This window comes from Mirounga angustirostris, unplaced genomic scaffold, assembly GCF_029215605.1.
Source record: "Mirounga angustirostris isolate CCGP_5_RB_7025 unplaced genomic scaffold, mMirAng1.0.hap1 SCAF_7, whole genome shotgun sequence".
NCBI classification, from domain to species: domain Eukaryota; kingdom Metazoa; phylum Chordata; class Mammalia; order Carnivora; family Phocidae; genus Mirounga; species Mirounga angustirostris.
The window spans coordinates 62,488,036-62,504,324 of NW_026991715.1; the positions used below are offsets into that span (position 1 = coordinate 62,488,036).

At 35.1% G+C, this 16,289-nt stretch overlaps 1 protein-coding gene across 8 annotated transcripts in view; it reads right to left on the minus strand.

The window, feature by feature from the left end:
• The window catches only part of SSBP2 (single stranded DNA binding protein 2), a 288,797-nt gene that overhangs the window by 169,168 nt on the left and 103,340 nt on the right, over positions 1 to 16,289 (minus strand). The window lies entirely within an intron of this gene.

Here is a 16,289-nt window from a genome sequence, read left to right on the forward strand (position 1 = left end):
CTGAACACAAAGTAATGCTAGAGAAATATGAAGCCCATGGTGCATTGATACCCAAGCCCAGCAAAACCCCTGACTAGATTAACTTAACTGCTCTCCCCATACATGAAAGGACTAGGAAAAAACAAAAAAGAGGTATGTCAATTTCTAAGCTAAATAAAATTTACTTCAGTTTCTACTGTCCTACACAAAATGTTTAGCTTTCAACCAAAAAGTACAAGACATACAAGAAAAAAAAAAAAGGCCACACTGTCAACCAATAAAAAAATAAAAATGAACATTGATATGAAGAAGTTATTGGCATTATCAGGCAGGAAATTTAAAATATGATCAATAAGTTAGTATGTTTTAGTGGGAAAAGGTGGACCAAAAGCCAGAACAAATGGGAAATTTCAAGAGAGAGATGGAAACCATAAAGGAAAATAAAATCAAATGCTAGAAATAAAAACATGATAACAGAGATAAAGACTGCCTTTGACAAACTCATCAGTAAACTCAACACAGTGAGGAAAGCATCAGTCAACCTGAAAATGAGTCAAGAGAAAGCACTCACAGTGAAACACAAAGAGTAAACTAAAAAACAAAAACAAAAACTTTTTAAAAATTTAAAAAACACAAGAATAAAAAAGAGAACAGATCACTCAAGAGCTATGCGACAATATAAACAGTCCAACACACCTATGAGGAAAAGAGAAAAAAAAAGTACAGAAAAAATATGTGAAGATATAATAGCTGGTAATTTTTCATAATTAGTAAAATAAAACAAAACACAGATTCAACCTGCTCAAAAAACATCAAGCAGGATAAATATCATACCATGATAAAAAAAAAAATCTGACAACAACCAGAAAAAAAAAAGGGGGGGGTAGGATTACAACAAACTTCTGATCATAATTTGCCATACAGAAGATAATGGAGTGATGCCTTTTACAGAGGTATCAAATATCACGGAATACTTATACAGACCAGCCTTCCCCACTATAGCCTATCCAAATTGCTCACCAAGAAATCCATCAGCAAAATAAATGATTGCTTTACACCATTATATTTTTGGGGGTAATTTTGTTACACAGACACAGGAAGTGAAGCAATGTTCTATACATCCCTACCTCTAGTTTTGTTCTCTCCAACACACCCTCCACACTAATAACTGAGTGGACTTTTTAAAACACAAATCTGATCATGTTATTATCTCTGTAAAGTCAAAATCCCTATCAGCTCCAATTTGCCCTCAGTAAAAATCAAAACTTAATAGTCTTCAAAATCCTCTCTGATCTGGTCCCTGCCTAGTGATCTAGTCTCATCCCTCAGGTTCTTCCTCATACCTTTTGTTCTAGCCATATCAAGCTACAAGAAATCTCTGAAATAGGCATGTTTAGTCTTACTTCTGTACTGATTTATGATTTGCCAATATTAGAAATGTTTCTGGGTCAAACCCTACTTTGACTCTTAATCATAAAAACTATAACCCCTCCCTCATGAGAAATGCAAAGAAATCTGACTGCCTTTATTCTCCACATGTGTATGGTACCAAGCAACAACCTGATATTAACCATCCCTGCTCTTACTCTTCTGAGGAGAATAAGTCTTAAATCATCTGAAAACTCCAGGACTCCACAGTGGAGCTGCCAATTGGGAATGTCTAGCAAAGAGAATGCCTGATACCTGACACCTGAAGGCAAGGCTTTGCCAGTGGGACCACTGTAAGGAGAAAGGGAAAATTGAAGGATGCCCAACCTCTTTTTTTCCCAGGCAAAAAATTCTAGGCTAAAGATGTTAGCCAGTCAGAAGTCCCTTACATCATTAGTTAAATGTTTTATGAGGAGTCCAATTACATCATTTTTACTTTCTTCAAGACTGAAAGGAGCAAGTTTCTGTTTTCCCCTATTCTTCAATAAAAATATCTTTTAAAAAAAAGATTTTATTTCTTTACTTGAGAAAGAGAGAGATCGTGCGTGCAAGCGCACGCATGGGGGGTGGGGAAGGGCAGAGGGAGAAGAAGCCTCCCTGCTCTGCTAAGCAGGGAGCCTGACCCGGGGCTCCATCCCAGGACCCTGGGATCATAAACTTGAACCTAAGGTAGTCGCTTAACAGACTGAGCCACCGAGGGACCCCTACAATAAAAACATCTTTAACAAAAACAAACGAGCATAATTTTTAGACCAGAAGGGCCTTTTCACAGGGATTTTGAAAATATTATGTTTTATTGTCTAACTTCTGGGACAAATCACAAAGACCTCATAGCAATTTGCTTAGAAACAACAGACAGCGGTCACAGTCTATAGATATTATGGAGGGTGGGGAGGGAGATAGAGAGAGAGAAAGACAGACTGACAGATTGATTGATTGCCTTCTGGCTCAGGAGAGGATTTTACCAGGGACAAAAACTTCTGTACATGCTGCTTCCTTCAATTATTCACTCAACTCACTCCAAAACTCTCTGTCAAAATTCAGGTAGACATCTCTGCTTTTCAGCCATCATCAAATATGCATTAGGGGCCCACTATTTTCTAGGAACTATGGCAGGTAATGGGGATATAGAAAAGAATATGGTCTCAATTTTTCTGTACTCATGAAACTTAACAAATTCTAATCTTTTCTTAAGCTCCTCCTGAAAGCCTCCTCTCACCTGTGCAGGCGAAGTTGAAAGCCCACCTAACAAATGTTTCCTAATGTGCTGTTTATTTTCCTGTCACAGCACATTTTATTGTAATCATCTACTGACTTATGTCTCCTGTTGGACAGAAGCTCCTTAAGCACTGGGGCTCTGTTTTATTTCTATCTCTTTATCACCCAGGCTGTGTCTGGCAATGTCAATAAGTATGCTTTTAATTAAAGAAGGAGCAAAATAAAAAAGAAGGTGTTGAGATGGTCTCACTGCCTCTTTAAAAATAAAATATATAGATTAGATGCTTGAAATAAGATAAATCACAATAGTAATTTTCAGATATATCTATCTGTGGATCACAAATAAAGCATATCACACACTATGGTACTACAGAGTTAAAGATCTTAGATGAATCTTAGAAAATAAAATCCACACTAATGTTCCATAATGATTCAGGCACTGTTAGAAATAATTCAGAATCATACGAGAAGATTATAAGGGACAGGGGAAAGAGAGGGGGAAACCAGAAATAATCTGGTAATCACAAATTTAAAAAGGAAAAACACTAAATTCCTTACAAATTATTTTGCCTATTTTTATTCCCATTGCAACAAAATAGTATCGTAGAATAGATATTAAAGTAGTAAAGAAAGGCAATTCTTTCCTTTAGAAATGCTTTCCTTGTAACTTTTCATACTTGGTTACCTCTGACTAAATATGCTAAACAATAGAGAATAAAGATAGCACCATTTAGAGTGTATGTATTTAAAGTATAAAAGCAAAAGGCATTACACTATTATCCAACCTATGTATTCAACTGACCACACACAAATGAAGTATTTATATCAGGGTTTTAAACCATCTCTGGACAGCAGTGAAATATAGTAGGCTAAATTAAAATAGCCTTTATCAATACAATAATTATTTATTTTATTAATAGATAAATTCTGAATTTGGAAAAGCCAAGCATTAAATATGTCTAAACTGAGGCCTTTGTTGGTAATTTTCATAGACTCAATTTAACAAAACAATCCTATATATAATACATATTCATTTTTCTCAAAGCATATCTAATTTATAATGTGAGCTAATGATATAAGAGACATCAATCTGGCAGAAATTAGGAATAGGGTGGGGAAGCAGGTGTGGCTATAAATGAGCAACAGGAGGAATCCTTGGGGTTCCCTACCTTGAGTATGGTGGTAGATACACGAACCTATACATACAAAAATCACACAGAAAACTAGATATACCCACATTAACAGGTAGAAGTAAAACTGGGGAAATCTGAATTAGATCAGTGGATTATATCAAGATTTTGGAATCAAGGAGCTAGAGGGTGGCATGCAAAATATAAAAAAGTACTCCCACTAGTTAGGACTGGGCCCTGATCAAGGTACAGGTTACCTGCACCCTCTGGATATCAGATCAGGTTGTTGTACTAGAGTTTTGCAAGCTGTTATCATCAGGGGAAACTAGATAAATGGTACATGGATCTCTCTATTATTTCTTACCACTGTGTGTGAATCTATATCTCAAAATAAAAAGTTGAATAAAAAACCAAAAAACTCAATCTGGCACAACCTACTCTGTGGTCACAACAATTCACATCCAAAAAAACACTCTCTTCCCCACAATCCCAAAAGTCTCTTCCTAATCACAGCACTATTCAAAGTCCGGGATCTAATCATCTAAATCAGGTCAAAATGCAAATATAATTCTTGGATATGGCAACTCAGGTATAATTCCTCTCAATCTGAAGACTCATGAAGAGACAAGTTATGTACTTCCCACACATGACAAAATACCTAAGTTTCTGGAGACAGGATAATTATAATAGATATTCCCATTCAAAAATGTAGGGGGCAGTGTGCAGTCAGTGATAGGAGGCATGTAAATGTCATTAGTCCATACTAATTCTGATGCCCAGAGGGCACGCATAACTTAGTACCTTGATCGGGGCCCAGTCCTACTCAGTGGGAGTACTTCTTGGTGTTCTGGCTTCTGTTCTCCAGCCTCTTGGTTCCACCATCTAAGTCGTGCTTCCAGTTCCATAAAAAAGAATCCCATGTTTGCAACTGAGAATGTTTCTGAGGTTTTTTTGTGGCTATATAAGTTCAAGGATTCAAAAGTCTCTTCATTTTATGTTGTTTCAGGCTGATAGAATTCTTTTACAAAGCTTTATAAGGTTTCTTATTTTTGGAAACATGTTTTATAAACCCACCCATTCAGGCAAAAGCCATGCCCACAGATCTCTTTGAAATAAGTCCTTCTCTATCCTGGGCCCTCTGAGAGGCTGCTGTGGAACAAGGCCCTGAAGATTCTTAGAAGCCCTTTTGTTTAACAGAAGAAAACTAGGAGTTGCGCTGTTAAGATTCCTGGAAGTTTTTGTGTGTGCGTGAGATAGTCTACAAAGGCCACTTTAAATTTTTCTGAGGTCTTAAAGAAGGTTTTATAGTAACACCTTACTTTCACTTTTACCTTGAGTCCACATTTTCCTAACTTTGCTCTGGATTTAATCTTTATTCTGAGGCCCTTTCTTCTTTGAGAATACTTTGCAGGCTGGAAAAACTTCCTGAGCCCTTCATATTTCCTCCAAATTCTGCTCAAAAACAAGAATTTCTTTTTTTAACTCATCTCTCTCCATCCATATCTCATGAGCTATAGCCAAAAGACATAGTTGACAACGCTTTAGACATTCTGCCTGTAACTCTCCTTTGCCAGATCTATCAGTTCATTAAGTACATTTTCTATTTTCCATGTTACCCTAGGTGGACAGTTTGCTAAACTTTCTGCCATTAGATCATAAAGATATATATATTTTATGATTTATTTGAGAGAGAGCGAGAGCACATGCGCACACAAGCAGGCAGAAGGGCAAAGGGAGAGGGAGAATCCTCAAGCAGACTCCCTGCTGAGCAAGGAGCCCAACACGGGACTCAATCCCAGAACCCTGAGATCATGACCTGAGCCAAAAATCAAGAGTCAGCCACCTAACCAACTGAGCCACCCAGACACCCCTAAAGATATTCTTTATTTCCAGCTTCAAATAATATTAGCATCACTCCCTTTCAAGCCCTTACCAATAGTCTCCATGAATCTATTTCAGGTTTCATGAACTCTTGTCCACCCACCAGCCAATCCCATGTACTTGTAGCTTCTGTTACAGTAACACTCCACTTCTATATATTAAGTTCTGTTCTGATTATCAACTGCTGCAAAACAAACCACCCCCAAATCAGTAGCAGATAAAGTAAGAACTCTTTTATTATGCTAATGGGTTATGTAGTTTAGAACTTTGGAGAGTGAGCAGTGGAAACCGCTGTCCCTGCAGATATCTGTATTTCAGTTGGGAAAACTCACAGCTAAGGGCTTCTCCGCTAATGACTAATGCCTGGGCTCAGATGATTGGCAGATTGAGAGACTGCTGGGCCTGTATTTCTCATAGAATGGGGATGAGGTTTAAAGAGGGAACATCTTGAGAAGGAATAGCTTAAGAGTAAGCATTCCAAGAGACCAACACAGAAGATACAAGACTTCCTCTGACCTAGCCTCAGAAGTCACATAGCATCACTTCTACCATATTCTACTGATTACACGCAAGTTACTAAGGTAAGCTCAGGTTTAAGGGAAAGGAAATTGGACTCCACTTCTTGATGGAAGAGTGGCAAGGTCATAAGCAAAAAAAAAAAAACATGGCAGAGGGGAGATGTTTTTGCCATCTTTGAAAAACGTAAAAAGTTAAAATGGACATGAAAAGATTGATCAGGCTCAAGAGGACATAGTTGAAGCTTCAATGAATGACAACTCTACTTAAGTGATAATAACATATGCAATAAAAACTATAATCATTTCTCAAAAAACTTAGAAGTTATGACAATTATTTGTTACTGGGTTCTCCTTTTATGATGAGAAAAACTGTGTTTTTATTAAATTTTATAAAAATAGTTCTGTGACCTCTATTATACTATACTACTGTTTTGAAAGAAATATATAATGAGCATATACAAATAAGACTCTGCATGTCCTTCTGAAAAGCTTAATGTTATCAAACAATTTACAATTTACACAAAATTAGAAATTGATAATGAAAATGTGTATATCCCATCATTCAAAATAATTTATCACATTGCATATTAGGAAAAAACATGTTGTTTTTGTTTTTTAGTAAGCTCTACACCCAATGTGGGGCTGGAACTCATGACCCTGAGATCAAGAGTCACATGCTCTACCAACTGCGCTAGCCAGGCACCCCAAAACATGTTGTATTAAACTCTATACTACTGACACAGCAAGAGGTGTAACAGATGAGTATACTATTTCAAAAATACAATTTACTACTATTTTCTAAGTCCAGAGAAGACTACATATCTACCATAATCATAATTCATCAATAAGATGTCAGTATCTTAAAACTCACAATTATCACAATTATCTTATGTATCATTAAAAAGAGGGAAAAATGCTGCCAAATAATTAGACCATGGCATGAAACTTTATTAGTTGTTTATAAGATGCATATCAATTTCAGATATGTTTAAAAACACATGCATTTTATTAAAAGACTTTCTAGAACTTATGAAATACGGTGCTCATTGACTTAACAGGAAGGATGCTACTATATAAAATCTTCATAGTTGAACTGGTCAAGAGTAAAATGTTGTGATATCTCCATTTGTTTTTGCTGTGTATTGATACAGCAGAAAATAAGTTTGTTTTTTTCTGGGGGCGGGGGGGGGGTGGTAAATCACTTGCCTTATAACCTGAGAAGAAATTCTTAAATGTTTATATACATTCTTATCACATCATCACATAATTTTGATAAAATGCAGTTTACGCTGTACTGATCTTATTAAAGTAATATTAGGAAAATTCATCAGAAAAAGAACTTTAATATTAAAAGAGGAGAGGTCTTTAAAATTATTGGAAATGACTAGCAGACAGGAAGTTACAGATTATCCTTTTTTATTCTGAAAATTATTAGTTGCCCCAAAGATAAAACTCTTTTCTATTTTTTTTTTTTTCTGGGCATAGGGGATAGGTATGGTAAATTAAACCCCTTTAGCTAAATGTCTGTCAAATATAAACATGGTACATGAGGTTGCATGGTCTTGCTTATGTTTTTAATAAGCTGAATAAATTCAATTTGGCCACAAGGCTACCATAATTTCAATTCTAGGTAAAGTGGCAGCAAAGGCCTTAAAAATTAAATGTTTCAATTCATAATACAAAACAAAATAAATGTCAACTGCTTTAAAATTTAAATATTTCATACAGACAGGCACTGATGATCAGATCTTTTTAATGACATCACTGAACATACAAGGTATTATAAAATATATTGTATTTTTCACTGAAAATGAAAATGTTATCTGAATAATCTAATAGCAACTCCTCCAGTCTTTTAATCTGATAAAAATATATTTTTTACTTGTTTTTTGATATTATGGACTAGTTTAATTAAAGAGCATTTTTTCTCCACTTAAAGAGATAAAAAGATCTCATGTCATAAGAATTCAAAGTATTTTAAATAAATCTGATAAATGTTTACCTATATATTTGAATTAAGGGCTACATTTTTTTTCTCATTAGAACATTAGTTTAATATATAAATTAACCTCTGACTTTCAGAACTTGCCTAAATATCAAGGTCTTATCTTCTGATTCCTATTCTTTTTCTTTCTCTAATTTTCATTATATAGAACTAAATCTTTTGAAACTTATTTTTTAAGTAGAATTTATACTGATCCTCAGATGATTCTCTTTAAAAAAAAAAAACACCTTCCTCTTTTTAAATAAAAAAACTACAAAAATAAAAACCTTAAATCAAACTACTATTTAACCTTATAAATTAACTGACTCAATTCATTGATTCGTCCCAACAGAAAGACAGCTCTTATATTTTTATTCTTGACAGCACCACTAGAGTAAAATAAGTATCTATCTACTTATACTTTACTCAAGGGAAAAACATGCATGATTTTTTCTCTACAAATATTTAAGAAGATCTATTATTCTTTCTTTAGATTTCTAATTAACTTCTATTATTGGTTAAAAATTAATTAATTAATTAACTAACTAATTAAAAGGGCTTTAGAGAAATTGCAGTTCAATCTTTAAAAAGTCCTAATTTTTTTTTTAATCTAAATTAAATAAATCAACTCTAGTTCCCTAAATACCTCCCATTATTGCTATTCTGGTCTTTTGCTATGAGTAAGGTAAGCAACAGCTGCTTTTGTTCTAGATAGATATTAAAAGCCCATGAGAACAATATACACTTTAAATTACAGAAAACTATATATAATTATCACTTCTGAAATTTCCTAAAATAAGAAAAAAAAATCATACTGGCTCTTTTTTACTTCAAAGAAAATTACTGACATAATTTTTTGTTCGTTTTAATTCAGCCTTGCTATGACTTTAAAAGTTTTTAAAAACAACAAGAAAGGGAAAATATTTTAAGCTAATAATCTGAATCAAAGGAATTCAGGTAGAGCACAGACAGCCTATCTCATATCTTAAATCCATAAGGTGGACAATTTACTATGGTTGGAAAAGTTAGGAAGGTCCTCACTAAAGAGGGAGAATTTTATTTGAACAATTTGTTCTGCAAAGGACATAAGAGGAAAGCCTATCTTTTTCCATTGCTGGAAACTGCTAAAGTTTATCAGTGTTCAATAGAATTTAAATTTGGAAAAGAATCCCGAGAATTGATTCAGGGAATGTCTGGGAAACAATCGGAGCAGGAAGGTCCCTGAGCAAGGGCAATCATTTTTGCTCTGGAAACCAGCATCTTCTCAGATAAGAAAAGAGGAATCAGTAGTTTCAACTGGATGCACAACTTTAACACAGTAAAATACAAGAGCTGGCTAAGAGCAACTGAAGAGAGATAGTAATAAAAGGCAGAAAGCTTCCCTCACTAACACCTGCCATTAAACTTTATTGGCACTGAAGAAACTAACGCCAAACATTCATTGAAAACACAAAACCCTAGTTTCTCTCAAAAGTAGAATTAGGGGCGCCTGGGTGGCTCAGTCCTTAAGCGTCTGCCTTCGGCTCAGGTCATGATCCCAGGTTCCTGGGATCGAGCCCCGCATCGGGCTCCCTGCTCGGCTGGAAGCCTGCTTCTCCCTCTCCCACTCCCCCTGCTTGTGTTCCCTCTCTTGCTGCCTCTGTCAAATAAAATCTTAAAAAAAAAAAAAAAAAAAGTAGAATTAGCCTGCAAGTCCCATCAAGTGGACAAGCTAATAGAAAACTAAGCAATAAAAGGCAGTTGAAGAGCCAGGAAGAGAACCTTTGAAGGTCAGCTACCAAAGTGCCCTCCTTATTCATTGTGCCCTCCAAGAAAGCCCACTCAGAAAGTGAGAGGTTTCCAAGCACACCACGGGTTCTAAAGGACCCAGCAGGAATGCCAGCTCAACTCTATCTTCTGAACTTGAGCTCTCATCTAGTGTAGGTAAGAATGATTCCCAAATAGGAGGCTTAAAATGCCCCACCCACTCCATGGTCTCCACAATGCCTCGAGTAAATAAATGTAAATAAATAATTGGGAATGTGGACATGGAGATAAAACCAGGTAATTTCCATTTCAAACAGAAAATACTGTTGAGAATCCTAATTCTCTGCAAACCTCCCAGTGCCCATACTCTTACTTCCTGTATGTCTCTGTAGTGAATGAAATTAAAATCCTAGACATAAAGAAAAGAGCAGGCCCTCCGGGAGGAAAAACTGACAAAGGAAAATGGCGAAAAACTATCAAAGGTTATATTTATGGTCTGGAAAAGATAAGAAGCGTATATAGATAGGTGACCTGTGATAGGATAGGTTTACAAATTTAATTTACAGCAAGCTCCCAATGTCCTTGTGCAAGAATATTCCAGGTTAGAGAAAAAAGGAAGGAAGTTAGTTTGGTATATGTGGCTATGTGTTAATGAAATTTGCATAAGGAAAACATTCCCATAATTTCTAAGACACATAACATTAATGTGTCCTATTGTAAGCAATACAGAAGTAATTTTTCAATATCTAAAGATTTTCCACTTCCTTTATGTATTTGGGCTTTTGACCATAATAAAAAATTATAATATGACTTTAGCTCTGAAATATTTTCCTTTATTCTCTCTTTTTGTATTTATCTCAGAGCTGACAAAGGAAGGATAATGATGATAGGAGGGATAAGATAAGGTGATACATAAGATAAGGTAATAATCAGGGGAAAGCAAGAAGAGGGAATATTGAATGGGTCACATATGAGTAGTATAATGTTCCCACGGAGGTAGGGAACTTAGTTTAGAAATAGCATGCCTGAAGAATGTACATTCATCAAATATTAATTGAGTACCAATTAAACATAAGCCACTAGACTACAAAATTGAACATGATATATTTTTACAAGCCTTTATATATGCTTACCTCCCAAGGTATGAAAACTTCTACATTGCTCTTAACAGGCAATTCAATACATGATTGTTAAAACAAAGTTGTAATGAAGAGGGCTTATATAGAGATATTTCCCTACCTATTAATCTAACTTTCCCAAACTTCTAGCAGAAGTCATGGATCATTTAAGTCCATTTAGTTTTCCTCCTAAATTTGAATCTACTCTCTCCCCTCTACAATACATGACTGCTTTCTCAAATGAAATTGTGGCCTATAAAGATCATTCAGGCACTGACATAGTTTGAGTCTCAAGTTTTGCCTCAAAAACCATAAACAGGTTTAAATATCTTAGGAACTCAACATAGTACATTAACACCAAACAAATTTTACTAGTTGCCCTAGAGTTCACATTGGAAGCACCCTGAAATAGTGAATCAATTCAGGAAATTTCCTGGGCTATGTAGAACACACCAGTCAAGCTATCTGAGTCTCTCCAGTGTGATAATAAGTATTTATCTCTCATTGGTCTTAATGCTAGCACCTTCCTTCCTATCACCCCCTAAATGTGTGCATTTTTCCCCAAATTTCTATCTCCAGGCCTCAATTCTTAATTTACCCTTATTTTCTCATTATTTAAGACACTCTTACAGCTGAACCTACTTACTCTATGTTCTTCCTTCCAAATTTCAGATTTCTGCTAATGGTATAAAGCTCGGTTCATTAGTCATGTTAACTAAAAATTTCAAAACCTTTCTCTCTTCCTTGATTCTCACAACTCATCTTTTTTATCCTTCATTTTCATCTTCAATTGCTGCCACCCTAATTCGAGGGCTTTTCAGCTTATACCAAGACTATTAGGTTAGCCTCCTCCCAGTCTTTACCTTTAGTCCTTTCCTTTCTTTGGTTCCTCTCACATAATGCCCTCATATTAATCATCCTAAAATATAATTTACTGTATTTTGAATAAGCTCAAAAAAATGATTCTCTATTGCAGACAGAACAAAAGCTTCACCCAGGATAGTTGAAAAGTACTCAGGGAATATTTGGAAAACCTGAATTTTCCTGGCAAAACCTCTACAACTTTTTTTTTTTAAAGATTTTATTTATTTATTTGACAGAGAGAGAGAGAGATAGCAAGCGAGGGAACACAAGCAGGGGGAGTAGGAAAGGGAGAAGCAGGCTTCCCGCTGAGCCGGGAGCCCAATGCGGGGCTCAATCACAGGACCCTGGGATCATGACCTGAGCCGAAGGCAGACGCTTACCCGACTGAGCGACCCAGGCGCCCCAAACTTCATACAACTTTTAAACAATGGCATATCCTTTACCTCTCTGGGTACCAAGTTCCCTATCTAGTTAAATAAGTAGGTTGGATCAAATAATCATTTTTCAACTTTTTTAAGTTTTTGGATTGTTTTGGATTCTGACACTGGCAATATACAAAAGATATAGAAGGAGAGAGACCAAGAGACAGAGATGCTTATTCAAGAGTCTAACCAAGAGGGGCACCTGGGTGGCTCAGTCGTTGTCTGCCTTCAGCTCAGGTCATGATCCCAGGTTCCTGGGATCGAGCCCCACATCGGGCTCCCTGCTCAGCAGGAGGCCTGCTTCTCCCTTTCCCACTGCCCCCTGCTTGTGTTCCTTCTCTCGCTGTCTCTCTGTCAAATAAATAAAATCTTTAAAAAAAAAAAAAAAAGTCTAACCAAGAACCCTTAAGAAAGAGTTCTTGAACCCTGAGGGCGTAAAGGAAGACAGGTGCAGAAAAAGTCATGGTAAGGCTGTTGCAACATGATAAGGACTTGAACTGAAGCATCTGCAATGGGATTAGAGAGGATAAGACATGCATAAGAAATGTTTAGGCACTGGAATTGGCGAGTTTAGATGACTAGTCAGAGAGAAAGGAGAACAATCATGGGGATAAAGAGAAGATTCATTTATAGCATGGGTAATGACTTAAATGGAGATTTGTTCCATTTAATTAGAAAGAGAAAACAGAAAGAAATGGGAAAGGAGAACCAAGCTACTTCAGTTAAAACAAGAGACCAAGAGCCTCTCTGGTAGGGTGTTCTCACCCCTAGACCAAGAGTCCAGGAAACTCAACATGAAACCAATGAAAAGGATAATTTCATAGTGTTCTTACAGTTTCAAAATTCTACTAACTATTGGCTAAGCATTAATCCTGTGTTTGATTTTTCTACTCTGTAGTAAAACAGCTTTGCTCACTATTCCCTAAATACACCTTATATTTTTCCATTGTCAGCCCGTTTCTCTGATATACCTTCCCACACACACCTCTTCTCATCCAAATCCTAGTTATCATTCAAAGTCAGTGCACATTCAGTGTTTAAAGTCACACAGTATAACAGTTACCATCTACATTATATTCCTAGCACTAGCTCATAATATACAGCTCATATACCTCTCCACATTACGAACCCCTAGTGAGAGAAATATTTATGTCTCTGCCTCTCACATAACCTCAAAGTAACTTGCATATATAAATGGCTTCTCAAGAAAGAGTTAATAAATGATAGAATGATTCTAAGTTATGTCTACCAAAATCACTTCTCAGTGATAATTCTGCATAGAATCACATTTATTAGTAAGTTGTACCCCTTTCTTCTTTAAAAATCTAGATATTTTAACATAATGCATCACACATTTTTAAAGTTAAGTTTGACTTTGATAAGAAAAATCATAAAACCACATTTAAAAAATCTATACCTTTTCTTTGAAGAGATTCCAAGAATTTCCTTCTAGAGAGTTCAAAGATACAAAAGTTAGCACCTGAGCTTTGAGAACTGATGGTATCTATCTACTGTGGCTGGTTACAAATAATTCCTTGTATTATAACAGTAGTTGTTTGTGGTTTTAAACCCAAGAAACAGGGGAAAGTATCAAGTCAAATATATGTGGGGGGGGCCTTAATATTCAAAATAAATGCAATCAAATTTATAAAAATTTCATGAGGTCTGAAAATGGATAATGCATTCTTATTTGTACAAAACAGTGTGTCACATCATTTATAGCATGTCCATTATTTCTTGGCTAAGTAACTATTATTTAAATTTCTAATATACATTCAAAGTTACAATACCTAAATGTGTGAGGCACTTACTTATTTTAAAGAGATATGGACTATGGATCCCTACTCTCACTACCAATGCCCACAAAATCCAAGACATACAAGAATAATTGAAAACTAGATTGGGGTAAATGAAACATGAGTTTTGCCAGTATTTTTAATTTCTTTCCCTCATATCAAAGGGGAAAGAAATAAAAACAAGACTTTCATGAAGTTGTATAAGTTGTCCAAAATCGAGCTATTATTTTTTTTTTGGCCCTTTTGTTGCTGTTGTTGTTTAAAGATTTTAAGTAATCTCTATACCCAACGTGGGGCTCAAACTTACAACCCTGAGATCAAGAGTCACATGCTCTACTCTCTGAGCCAGCCAGGAGCCCCCCAATAGAGTAATTTTAAATCAAGTTTTATAATATATGAAAAGTAAACAAAGTGGCTATAGAAATATAACACCACAAATCTAAGGTATTTAGATATATTTCACTTTTCCTTTTATAAACTCCCAAAATAACTTATTTCATATGACTTTTAAACTTATGAATTTCCTATCTCTTAACAGTACATTAGAAATACATATTATTTTTGAAAGAGTATCATATTTCTGTTGGGTTTTGTTTTTATGTTAGGACTCTATTGGCAACATAATCACAGGCAGTGTAACATCAGCATCAAAAATAGTAAAGAATAAAGATCTTCCCATATCCATCTTTTCACGTTCACCAGAAATTAGATTTTAATAAAAATGAATACACCAGTGTGAAAAACGGGACTTAAGATGAAGTTCCTTTAAACCATATACTTTGAAAAAATATATTATTTTCTACAATGAAACAAGTCATCATTGTTCTGCTTATCTCTTTTCCACATTAGCTTCTTCATTTATTTAAGGATTTTGTATTATCTACATAACTCTATAAATTATGCTGTAAAAGACTTTTAAGTAGAATCCTTCCATAATGCTTTATAGTTTCTTTGTCTCCCTTCATTCATGTTTTCTGTCAAATGACTGACATAACTCATTGCCCTATAAGAAATCCCAGAATCAAAAGAAATAGGAAACATATCTGATAGTGTTACCAGCAGGACTTAGAAGGCACCCAGAAGCAATCCTGGGTGCAGTGACAAGCGGGACACCACAGGTAAACTGCTGGATGTTCTTCTTCAAATTAACAAGTAGACAAAAACAAAAAAGAAAAAAACAACTTACCTTATGCCAGAAAGAATATAAGTTAGTTTATAAGGTTTATTTGGGGCAAAAGAAATTAAACTGGATCCTATAAGAAATGAAAACAGTGGTAGAAACTCTACAGCAGATAAGGTGGAAAGTGAATCTTATTACATCCCTACCTACTGGGGTGAAGAAAAGACTATCAATTACTGATAAATATTAATACACACCTACAACAGGTTTTACCATCTTTAATGGATTTTAAATGTAACTCTATTTGTTCCTAGCCTATTAAGACTCTAGTTTACATGAACTGGTAAGGAGAACTACGTCCTAATATAATACATTTGAGCATTTACTAATTATGGCTACTATATAACAAAATCTAAACACACATCAGAAGTTATGTGCCATCTCTCTCCATATTCTTACATATATATATGTATACATATATATAAATAAATTCTGATTGATCTAGCAATATAAGACTATAATATGTCTCTCCATGTATTTTACTACTTGATATTTCAAACTTCTTGGGAAAAAGTCTCTTTTGCTAGATGGTAGCCCATGAGAATGGGGATAATATCTATTTTGTTCACGGCTAGATTCCCTGGTGCCATGCCTCCTGAGACATAAAGCCTTTGCTACCTGCTTTGATTCATTTGTTATGTCTTTAGAGATGTCTTATCTAAATTTGTTTTGAAATACAAAATGAATAAAGGTAGTATTAAATGACCTTCCTGGAACTACATATCCAGATATATTAAAATAAGAAGTAACAAATACTTATTAGATAATATTTTATTTAACCATTCATTTATATAAACACCAAACATAATTTGAACATCTCATGTCCAGTACCATGCCAGGCACAGGGGATGAAAAAGACAAATAAGACAATGCCTATTCCCTGAGGAAGCTCAGAAATCATTACAGAAAACATCCCATTATAAAAATCTAATGTACAGGAATAAAAGGGAGGTACACAGAGGATGTTAACACAGCAAAGAGTGTACTTAACTATCTGCAATAGTTTCTTTTTTTACTTTTTATAA